Raw genomic sequence first — 11,851 nt, forward strand, 5'->3', positions numbered from 1 at the left:
AAGAACGGTTTCTAATAATGTATCTGTAAAAGTTAGCGAGAGTTGGTGAAATGTGGCACAGTCTTTAAAGTTTATTTGTGTTGCAAATGGACTTACGTTAATACTGTTATTAATTCTGTGCCGAGCCGACACGTTCTCCCATCGCCTGCGTGCGTTTCTTCTGTTTGCTTTGATTTCCTCTCACAGTCTGAAAGGTGTACGAGTTAGGCGGACTGGCCATGCTAAACTGCCCTGAGTGTCAGAGGAACTAGCTTAGGCTAAATACAAGGGGTTATAGGGATAGGGCCTGGATGGAGTTGTGATTGGTGTTGATGTGATGGGCCACATGGCCTCCTGGACTGCAGGACTCTGTGCTTCTCCGGTTTAAGTGCCCTTCCAAAGCGATCCTGAGTGGGTGAGGGCAAAATACCAGGAGGGGCGGAAAATGAGAATTTTGTCAGTGACGTAGTGAGGTTCCTGCCCTCTCTACGTACAATTCACTAAATCTGAATATGATTAACGACCTTCCCCATCGCCCCCCACCCCTGCCTAATGAACTTGAGAACTCCCCCCTCGCTAGCTGGAAGTCACGTTGGCGAGGTTTACAACTCGCTTTTCACAAATATGAGGGAGTCGAGGGGGCCCACTGGAAATGCAGAGGTAAACACGCAGCCCACCCACCCCCCCAACCCCTCCCACTACTACAGTGTCAGAAGTGGCATTGTTAAGGGACAGTGTCTGGGGTGGGTCCATTGTTAAGGGTCAGTGTCTGGGGTGGGTCCATTGTTAAGGGACAGTGTCTGGGGTGGGTCCATTGTTAAGGGACAGTGTCTGGGGTGGGTCCATTGTTAAGGGACAGTGTCTGGGGTGGGTCCATTGTTAAGGGACAGTGTCTGGGGTGGGTCCATTGTTAAGGGACAGTGTCTGGGGTGGGTCCATTGTTAAGGGACAGTGTCAGGGGTGGGTCCATTGTTAAGGGGCAGTGTCAGGGGTGGGTCCATTGTTAAGGGACAGTGTCTGGGGTGGGTCCATTGTTAAGGGACAGTGTCTGGGGTGGGTCTATTGTTAAGGGACAGTGTCTGGGGTGGGTCCATTGTTAAGGGACTGTGTCAGGGGTGGGTCCATTGTTAAGGGACAGTGTCTGGGGTGGGTCCATTGTTAAGGGTCAGTGTCAGGGGTGGGTCCATTGTTAAGGGACTGTGTCTGGGGTGGGTCCATTGTTAAGGGACAGTGTCAGGGGTGGGTCCATTGTTAAGGGTCAGTGTCAGGGGTGGGTCCATTGTTAAGGGTCAGTGTCAGGGTGGGTCCATTGTTAAGGGACAGTGTCAGGGGTGGGTCCATTGTTAAGGGACTGTGTCTGGGGTGGGTCCATTGTTAAGGGACAGTGTCAGGGGTGGGTCCATTGTTAAGGGTCAGTGTCAGGGGTGGGTCCATTGTTAAGGGTCAGTGTCAGGGTGGGTCCATTGTTAAGGGACTGTGTCTGGGGTGGGTCCATTGTTAAGGGTCAGTGTCTGGGGTGGGTCCATTGTTAAGGGACAGTGTCTGAGGTGTGTCCATTGTTAAGGGTCAGTGTCAGGGGTGGGTCCATTGTTAAGGGTCAGTGTCTGGGGTGGGTCCATTGTTAAGGGGCAGCATCAGGGGTGGACCCTCTGGAGAACTTGACTGAGGAGTGGTGGGGCCCTGATATACGTGAAGGAGTGTGTGTGGGAGGGGGGGGTGTTGTAGAGTTTTTTTTGCATCGGAGATTGGCGTCCACTTTAATAGTGGGTGGCCTTCGGAAATCCTGGCTGCCGGCTTTTTAAAAAAAAACCTTGGGATAATTTGACAATGGAGCAGGCTGCTTTCTCACCTGAGCGAAAAATTGGGAAAAAAAATAGCTCCCGGAAAAAAACTGATTCCCAGCTCAACACCAGGGTTCCAGAACTGTGCAGGCAATTCCGAGATAAAAACAGAAAGCGCTGGAATGAAACTCAGCAGGGCTGACAGCATCTGTGGGGGACGGTTACTGAATTTATTTAGTAGTGTCACAAGTAGGCTAACATTAACTTTAAATGCAACAGGGTATAATATTTTAGGCCATTGAAGCTGGCCTATTAGAATACAAACACCCTGATTAAGGAGCCAAATTGATAGGCCAATCAGGGAGACTTTATTTTGTGTGTAACCGGGGTGTGTCAGTTCCTCTGGCACTCCCTGAGGTAGCCTGCTCACCGACAGCACTCTGGATATATTAACAATGTAAAGAAATAAAGCTACTGTGAAAATCCCCTAGTGGCCACAGTCCGGAGCCTGCTCGGGTACACTGAGGGAAAGCTTGGCACAGCCAATGCACCCTAACCCGCACGTCCTTCAGGAGAAACCGAGTTAACATTTGCAGACTGCATGACCATTCTGTTTCAGGAAGTGCCTCAGAGGAAGATAATCATAGAACCCGACAGTGCAGAAAGAGGCCCTTCGGCCCATCGAGTCTGCACCGAACACCATCCCACTCAGGCCCCACCGTCATATCCCTACATATTATACCCTCTAACCTGGACACTAAGGGGCAATTTCTTAGCACGGCCAATCAACCCGACCCGCACATCTTTGGACTGTGGGGGGAAACCGGAGCACCCGGAGGAAACCCACGCGGACACGAGGAGAATGTGCAAACTCCACGCAGGCAGTGACCCGAGCCGGGAATCGAACCCAGGACCCTGGAGCTGCGAAGCAGCAGTGCTAACCCACTGTGCTACCGTGCCGATAAAGGTGGCAGGCGGTGGCGGGGGTGGGGGAAGGGAGGGAGGGATGGGGGGGTGGGGTTGTTGGGGGAGGGGGAGGAGGGGTGGTGGTGGTGGTTGTTAAAGAGGCCGAGTTAAGGAAGGAAACCTCAGGCTTTGGGCCTGCTCCGAGGAAAGTAAGACCAAAGACGGGGATTGTACAAAGGAATGTGCAGCCAGACACAAAACAACAGTTCAGGCCAGTATCCTCATTTCCCTGTGTAATAATTTCACGGAAGTAGAATTTCCTTCACCAGAATCCCTTTTATTTACAATTCCAACCACTGCAACAGGTCCACGGTGGACATCATCTCCCTGGCCCTGCACTCAACCCTGGAACACCTAGATGACAAGGACACCTATGTCAGACTCCTATTTATTGACTACAGCTCAGCTTTCAACACCATTATTCCCACAAAACCCATCTCCAAACTCCGTGGTCTGGGTCTCTATACCTCCCTCTGCGACTGGATCCTGAACTTCCTAACCCACAGACCACAATCAGTAAGGATAGGCAACAACACCTCCTCTACAATCATCCTCAACACTGGTGCCCCACAAGGCTGTGTTCTCAGCCCCCTCACTATACTCCTTATACACCTATGACCGTGCGGCCAAATTCCCCTCCAATTCGATTCTCAAGTTTGCTGATGACACCACCGTAGTGGGTCGGGTCTCAAGCAATGATGAGACAGAGAACAGGAATGAGATAGAGAATCTGGTGAACTGGTGCAGTAACAATAATCTCTCTCTCAATGTCAACATAATGAAGGAGGTTGTCATCGACTCAGGAAGCGTAGAGGAGAACATGCCCCTGTCTACAGCAATGGGGACAAAGTAGAAAGAATCAAAAGCTTCAGGTTTTTAGATCTCCAGATCACCAACAACCTGTCCTGGTCCCCCCCCCATGCCGACTCTATAGTTAAGAAAGCCCCACAAACACCTCTACTTTCTCAGAAGACTAAGGAAATTTAGCATGCCAGCGATGACTCTCACCAACTTTTATAGATGCACCATAGATGCACGGTGGCACAGTAGGTTAGCACTGCTGCCTCACAGCAACAGGGACCCGGGTTTGATTCCTGTCTTGGGTCACTGTCTGTATGGAGTTTACACATTCTCCCCGTGTCTGCGTGGGTTTCCTCCGGGTGCTCCGGTTTCCTCCCACAGTTTGAAAGATGTGTTGGTTAGTGTGCATTGACCCAAACAGGCGCCGGAGTGTGGCGACTAGGGGAACTTCATTGCATTGTTAATGTAAGCATTACTTGTGACTAATGAATTTTTAAAAAGCGTTCTTTCTGCTTGTATCACAGCTTGGTACGGGCTCCTGTTCTGCCCAAGACCACAAGAAACTATAAGGGTTGTGAATGTCACCCAATCCATCACGCAAGCCAACCTCCCATCCATTGACTCTGTCTACACTTCCCGCTGTCTCAGCAAAGCAGACAGCATAATTAAGGACCCCACGCACCCCGGACATTCTCTCTTCCACCTTCTTCCACTGGGAAAAGATGCCAAAGTCCGAGGTCACGTACCAACCGCCTCAAGAACAGCTTCTTCCCTGCTGCTGTCAGACTTTTGAATGGACCTGCCTTATATCAAGCTGATCTTTCTCTACACCATTGCTGTGACTGTAACACTACATTCTGCACCCTCTCTTTTCCTTTTGCCCTATGTACTCTATGTACACTTTGTCAGTGTAGCATACAAGAAACAATACTTTTCAATCAATCAAAGAATCCCTACAGTGCAGAAGGAGGCCATTCAGCCCATCGAGTCTGCACCGACCACAATCCCACCCAAGCCCTATTCCCGTAACCCCGCATATTTACTTTGTTGATTCTCTGACATGAGGGTCAGTTTAGCACGGCCAATCCACCGAACCCGCACATCTTTGGAGTGCGGGCAGAAACCAGAGGACCCAGATGAAACCCACGCAGACATGGGGAGAATGTGCAGACTCCTCACAGACAGTGACCCGAGTCCAGAATCGAACCTGGGTCTCTGGCGTTGTGAGACAGCCGTGCTAACCACTGTGCCACCATGCCTATATATCAAGATTTGTGCTAATAATAAATTCAACCAAAATCTCACCCCGTTATTTTGAAGGAGAGCAGCTCCCTCGATAACCTCATCAGAGATTTCTCCTCCAGCCTCTATGCCAGAGGCAGTAGTTGGCCTGCTGGTGGAATGATTTGTTTATTTCACGTTGGCAGAGAAATCACAAGCTGACGTTTAAGTTTAAGATTTATTTATTAGTCACAAGTAAGGCTTATATTAACGCTGCAATGAGGTTACTGTGAAATTCTCTTCGTCGGCACATTCCGGTGCCTGTTTGGGTCAATACACCTTAACCCACACATCTTTCAGACTGTGGGAGGAAACCGGAGCACCTGGAGGAAACCCACGCAGACACGGGGAGAATGTGCCACAGGCAGTGACCAAAACCGAGAATTGAACCTGGTTCCCTGGCGCTGTGAGGCAGCAGTGCTAACCACTGTGCCACCGCGAGGGGTAAATCCAGCGCGACACCGAGTTGGCGTGATGTATGAAAGCCTGAAGAATCGGAATCCTTCACTCCGGAACACAGAGGATTGAACAGAGATTTTACAGGAGCTGTGAGCAAGTTGGAGACTGCGAATGGTGAAAGATTATTTACCCTGATTGGCGAATCCACATCAATTGTGGATTATTTCTCGAAGAATGAATGGGAGCTTAGTGAATTTAACACGGGGGATTATTCGAACACAAGTTCTCCACGGGAGGCTTTTGAGGCAGGAAGTGTAACATCAGCATTTGGAAAGAAAGAGCCTTAAAGGCTGAAGGCATGGGGAGGGGGGAGGTGGAAATCGAGATTAAGGGACGGCATGGTGGCGCAGTTCGGTTAGCACTGCAGTCTCACAGCGCCAGGGACCTGGGTTCGATTCCCGGCCTTGGGTCGCTGTCTGTGTGGAGTTTGCACATTCTCCCCCGTGTCTGTGTGGGTTTCCTCTGGTTTCCTCCCACAGTTCAAAGATACGCAGGTTAGGTGCATTGGCCTTGGTAGATGCGTGGGGTTATGGAGATAGGGTAGGGGAGGGTGGGCCGGGGTGGGATGGTCTTTTGGAGGGTCAGTGCAGGCTCTGGGCTGAATGGCCTCCTTCCTCACTATAAGGTTTCTCTGGCTCTCCTCTGCTGTATCTCTCTCACCTCTACTGTGTCTCTATCTCTCTCCTCTGCTGTGTCTCTCTCACCTCTACTGTGTCTCTATCTCTCTCCCCTGCTGTGTCTCTCTCACCTCTACTGTGTCTCTATCTCTCTCCTCTGCTGTGTCTCTCTCACCTCTACTGTGTCTCTATCTCTCTCCTCTACTGTGTCTCTATCTCTCTCCTCTGCTGTGTCTCTCTCACCTCGACTGTGTCTCTATCTCTCTCCTCTACTGTGTCTCTATCTCTCTCCTCTGCTGTATCTCTCTCACCTCTACTGTGTCTCTATCTCTCTCCTCTGCTGTGTCTCTCTCACCTCTACTGTGTCTCTATCTCTCTCCTCTGCTGTGTCTCTCTCACCTCTACTGTGTCTCTATCTCTCTCCTCTGCCGCTCAAAGTTTATTTACTAGTATCACAAGTAGGCTTACATTAACACTGCAATGGAGTTACTGTGAATAACCCCTAGTCCCCAGACTGCTTAGCTACACTGAGGGAGAATTTAGCGCATCCAATGCACCCTAACCAGCACATCTTTCAGGAGATACAGAGGTAATGTTTGGAGACCTAGGACTATTTTGCAGTCTTATGATGTGTGTTAAAGGGAGATGAAGTTGGGCGGGTAGGGGGAGGGGGTGGGGGGGGATTGTTAAAGAGGTTGAGTTAGGGGAGGAACCCTCAGGCTTTGGGCCTGGTCAGAGGAAAGCCAGATCACCAACGGGGGTTGTAAATAGGGGTGTGCGCCCAACACGTTCAATACCACATGTGCAAAACAACACTTCAGATCAGTATCGTTCATTTCCCTGTGTAATAAGTTCACGGAGGCAGAATTTCCTTCACCAGAACCCCTTTATTTACCATTCCAACAGTGTTACACAGAGTGCTGTCAGTGAGCAGGCTACCTCCGGGAGTGCCAGAGGAACTGACGCACCCGGTTACATACAAAATATAGTCTTCCTGATTGGCCTCTCCATTGGCTCCTTAATCAGAGAGTTTGTATTCCAATGGGCCAGTTTTAATATAGTCATTACACCCGGTTTTGCTGGTGTTCGATTTTAAAGTATACAAGACCAGTTCAGGTCAGTATTCCCATTTCCCCATTTTACTGGGGTTTTTTTCCATCTGGGTAGGGGGCCAGAAGGTTCCCCCATGGGTCTGTATGCTTCAGTGCAGTAGCCAGGGGGTGCAGCACTCCCAGAGGTGCTTCTCTTTGGGTTGAGATATTAAGCTGTGACTCTGTCCATCTGTTCAGGTGGATAGCAAGAAATCCCAACAGGTCACCAGCAATCTGTCCTGGTCCCTTCCACACCACCAATATGTAAGCCCACCCAACACCTCGACTATCTCAGAAAGTTCAGGATGTTTGGCATGACCACTAAGACTCTCGTCAACGTATCGCAGCTTGGTACGGTTCCTACTCTACTCAAGATCACTAGAAACTACAAAGGATCATGAATAAAGCCCACTCCATCACACAAACCTGTCTCCCATTCATTGACTCTGTCTACACTTCCCACTACCTTGGCAAAGCAGTCAACACAATCAAGGACCCCCACGCACCCCGAACATTCTCTCTTCCACCCTCTTCTGTTGGGAAAGGATGCAAAACACTAAGAACATGTACCAACCACCTCAAGAACAGCCACTTCCCTGCTGCTATCAAACTTTTGAATGGCCGTACCTTATATTAAGTTGATCTTTCTCTACACCCGAGCTGTGACTGTAACATTACATTCTGCAGCCTCTTCTCTCCTTCTAACCTACGTACTCTATGAAGGGTACACTTTGTTTGTATAGTGTGCAAGGAACAATACTTTTCACTGAATCATAGAACCCTGGCAGTGCAGGACAAGGCCATTCAGCCCATCAAGTCTGCACCAACCACAATCCCAACCCCCCCCTCCATTCCCGTAACCCCACATATTCACCCTATTTATCCCCTGACATTAGGGTAAATTTTGCATGGCCAATCAACCTAACCCTTTGGACTGTAGGAGGAAACCCACGCAGACACGGGGAGAATGTGCAAACCCTACAAAGACAGTGACCCAAGGTCGGAATCGAACCTAGGTCTCTGGCATGGTGAGACAGCAGCGCAAAGCATTGTGCCTGTATCCCAACACATGGGAGAATAATAAATGAAATCAAAGTTTCGCCCCATTATTTTGAAGGAGAGCAGTTCCCTCGCCAGAGATTCTTCCTCCAGCTGCTATGACAGAGACGGCAGTCGGGGTACTGGTCAAATGCTTTGTTCGCTTCCTGTTGGCAGAGAAATCAAAGCTAAAATTTATTTATTAGTCACAAGTAAGGCTTGCATTAACGCTGCAATGAAGTTACTGTGAAATTTCCCTAGTTGACATGCTCTGGCGCCTGTTCAGGACAATGCACCCTTAACCAGCACGCGTTTCGGACTGTGGGAGGAAACCGGAGCACCCGGAGGAAACCCACGGGGAGAACGCGCAAACTCCACAAGCTGGGAATTGAACCCAGGTCCCTGGCGCTGTGAGGCAGCAGAGCTAACCCACTGTGCCACCAGGAGGGGCAAATCTGGTGCGACAGAGAGTTGGCGTGATGTACGAAAGTCCGAAGAATTCGGAACTCTTCACACCGGCACACAGAGGATTGAACAGAGATTTTACAGGAGCTGTGAGCAAGTTGGAGACTGCGAATGGCGAAAGATTATCTACCCTGATTGGCGAATCCACATCAATTGTGGATTACCTCTTGAAGAATGAATGGGAGTTTAGTGAATTTAACACGGGGGATTATTCGAACGCAAGTTCTCCACGGGAGACTATTGAGGCAGGAAGTGTAACATCAGCAAATGGCCTCAGTACTTGGAAAGAAAGAGCCTTACAGGCAAGCGGTGGAGTGGGGGGTGTGTGGGCGGTGGTGGGTATTGGGATTAACGAACAGCACGGTGACACAGTGGGTTAGCACTGTTGCTTCATAGCGCCAGGGACCCGGGTTCGATTCCTGCTTGGGTCACTGCCTATGCGAAGTCTACATGTTCTCCTCGTGTCTGAATGGGTTTCCTCTGAGTGCTCCGGTTTCCACCCACAAATGTGCGGGTTAGGGCGCACTGGCCGTGCTAAATTCTCCCTCAGTGTACTCGAACAGGCACCAGGGTGTGGCGACTAGAGGATTTTCCCAGTAACTTAAATGAGGTGTTAATGTCAGCCTACTTATGACACTAATAATTATTATTAGAGTTTGGAGTCTATGTGCAGATGAGTAGCTAATACATTTTTCTATGTAATTTCTATCGATCTCATGCTGAGAATGGTCAGCTCCTTGTGCCCATATTTTCTTCATTAGATTCCACAGTAGTGTGGCCCTTGAAGCGAGGGCATGTTCCAAGGGGCATGTGACTGGCACAGGCCCCATGCGTCGCTCTGGGTGGAGAGAGACGCAGGTCACAGGCCGAGGAGGCAGTTAGAGCCCAGAGGGGTAGTGGCACTTGTAGTCTAGTCTTACCTTGAGGTGGAGATGGGCACAGTGAGAAGTCTCACAACACCAGGAGACCCAACAAAGAGGCCAAAAGACAATACCAAGCTAGAGCCCCGGGCTAGCCACACCGACCCCTGCCAGCTATGGCAAGGTTTGCAAGGCGTAACAGGCTACAAGATGAAGGTAGGTAAAATCGCCAACTCCAATACACCCCTCCCTAATGATCTCAATGCATTCTACACCCGTTTTGAGCAAGAGGTCAGCGAGAGCGTGTCCTCCACCCTGGAAGCTCTGGATGAACCTGGGGGTCACCATTGCCGATGTCAGAGTAGCTTTCTCGAGGTCAACCCATGGAAAGTTGACTGGCCCAGGTGGGATACCCGGACGTGCACTCCGATCCTGCATGGATCAGCTGGCGGGGGATATCTTCAACCTCTCTTTACAACAGTCTGAGGTCCCTATCTGCTTCAAGAAGGTGACCGTCATCCCAGTATCTCAGAGAAGCCAAGCACTGCGCCTTAATGACTATCGGCCGGTGGCTCTGACCCCCATCATTCTTCGAAAGGTTAGTTACGGCTCGAATCAATTTCAGCCTCCCGGATTACCTGGATCCATTAGTTTGCCTCCCGCCGCAACAAGTCCACAGCCATCTCCCTGGCCCTGCACTCAACCCTGGAACACCTAGATAACAAGGACACCGATATCAGACTCCTATTTATTGACTACAGCTCAGCTTTCAACACCATTATTCCCACAAAACTCATCTCCAAACTCTGTGCCCTGGGCCTCGGCTCCTCCCTCTGTGACTGGATCCTGAACTTCCTAACCCACAGACCACAATCAGTAAGGATAGGCAACAACACCTCCTCCACGATCATCCTCAACACCGGTGCCCCACAAGGCTGTGTTCTCAGCCCCCCTCACTATACTCCTTATACACCTATGACCATGCGGCCAAATTCCCCTCCAATTCGATTCTCAAGTTTGCTGATGACACCACCGTAATGGGTCGGATCTCAAACAATGGTGAGACAGAGAACAGGAATGAGATAGAGAATCTGGTGAACTGGTGCGGTGACAATAATCTCTCCCTCAATGTCAACAAAACGAAGGAGATTGTCATCGATTTCAGGAAGTGTAGAGGAGAACATGCCCCTGTCTACATCAATGGGAACAATGTAGAAATGGTCGAGAACTTCAAGTTTTTGGGTGCCCAGATCACCAACAACCTGTCCTGGTTCCCCCATGCTGACACTATAACTAAGAAAGCCCCACCATCGCCTCTACTTTCTCAGAAGACTAAGGAAATTTGGCATGTCCGCTATGTCTCTCACCACCTTTGACAGATGCCCCATAGAAAGCATTCTTTCTGGTTGTATCACAGCTTGGTATGGGCTCCTGCTCTGCCCAAGACCGCAAGGAGCTACAAAAGGTCATGAATGTAGCCCAATCCATCACACAAGCCAGCCTCCCATCCATTGACTCTGTCTACACTTCCCGCTGCCTCGACAAAGCAGCCGGCATAATTAAGGACCCCACGCACCCCGGACATTCTCTCTTCCACCTTCTTCCTTTGGGAAAAAGATAAAAAAGCCTGAGGTCACGTAATGACTGACTCAAAAACAGCTTCTTCCCTGCTGCCATCAGGCTTTTGAATGGGCCTACCTCGCATTAAGTTGATCTTTCTCTACGCCCTAGCTATGACTATGACTTCTTCACTCAAAGGGTGGTGAATCTCTGGAATTCTCTGCCCCTTGAAGTGGTGGAGGCTACCTTGATGAATATATTTAAGTCACGGGTTTTTGATAGACAGGGGAATTAAGGGTTATGGGGAGAAAGCGGGAAAGTGGAACTGATCCACTTCAGATCAGCCATGATCTTATTGAATGGTGGGGCAGGCTCGAAGGGCTAGATGGCCTACTCCTGCTCCTATTTCTTATGTTCTTATGACTGTAACTCTACATTCTGTGCTCTGCCCTTGCCTTCTCTATATACAGTATGCTTTGTCTGTATAGCGCGCAAGGAACAATACTTTTCACTGTATACCCATTACATGTGACAGTAATAAATAAAATCAAATCAAATCAAAATCAAAGCCATAATTTTGTTTGTATTCAGGCACTGCACTGAAGCTTAAACCCAGAACCTCCTGAATCAGAGACTAAAGCCACATCTGGCACATCAATTGTGGTCTCTGCGTGTATGTGTGTGTGTGCGTGTGTGTGTGTGTGTATGTAATTATTGCTAATCATAACGATTATATGCTTAATAAATCTGTACCTGTCAACACCCAATGATATAAAACCCTATTATTTTCAGAAATCGCTAAATAAAATCCCCATCCATTAATACGTTTCATCGGCACTCGAGTCGACGCTCTCGAGGTCGCCAATGTCACGTGTCTGAACCAAACTGCGATGGCCCAAAGTAAGTCCAGGCTTACAAAACAAAAATAAATGGGGAAAAAAATGTCATAAGTG

This window comes from Carcharhinus amblyrhynchos, chromosome 33 (assembly GCF_965287045.1).
Source record: "Carcharhinus amblyrhynchos chromosome 33, sCarAmb.v2.hapA, whole genome shotgun sequence".
Classification (NCBI taxonomy): Eukaryota; Metazoa; Chordata; class Chondrichthyes; order Carcharhiniformes; family Carcharhinidae; genus Carcharhinus; species Carcharhinus amblyrhynchos.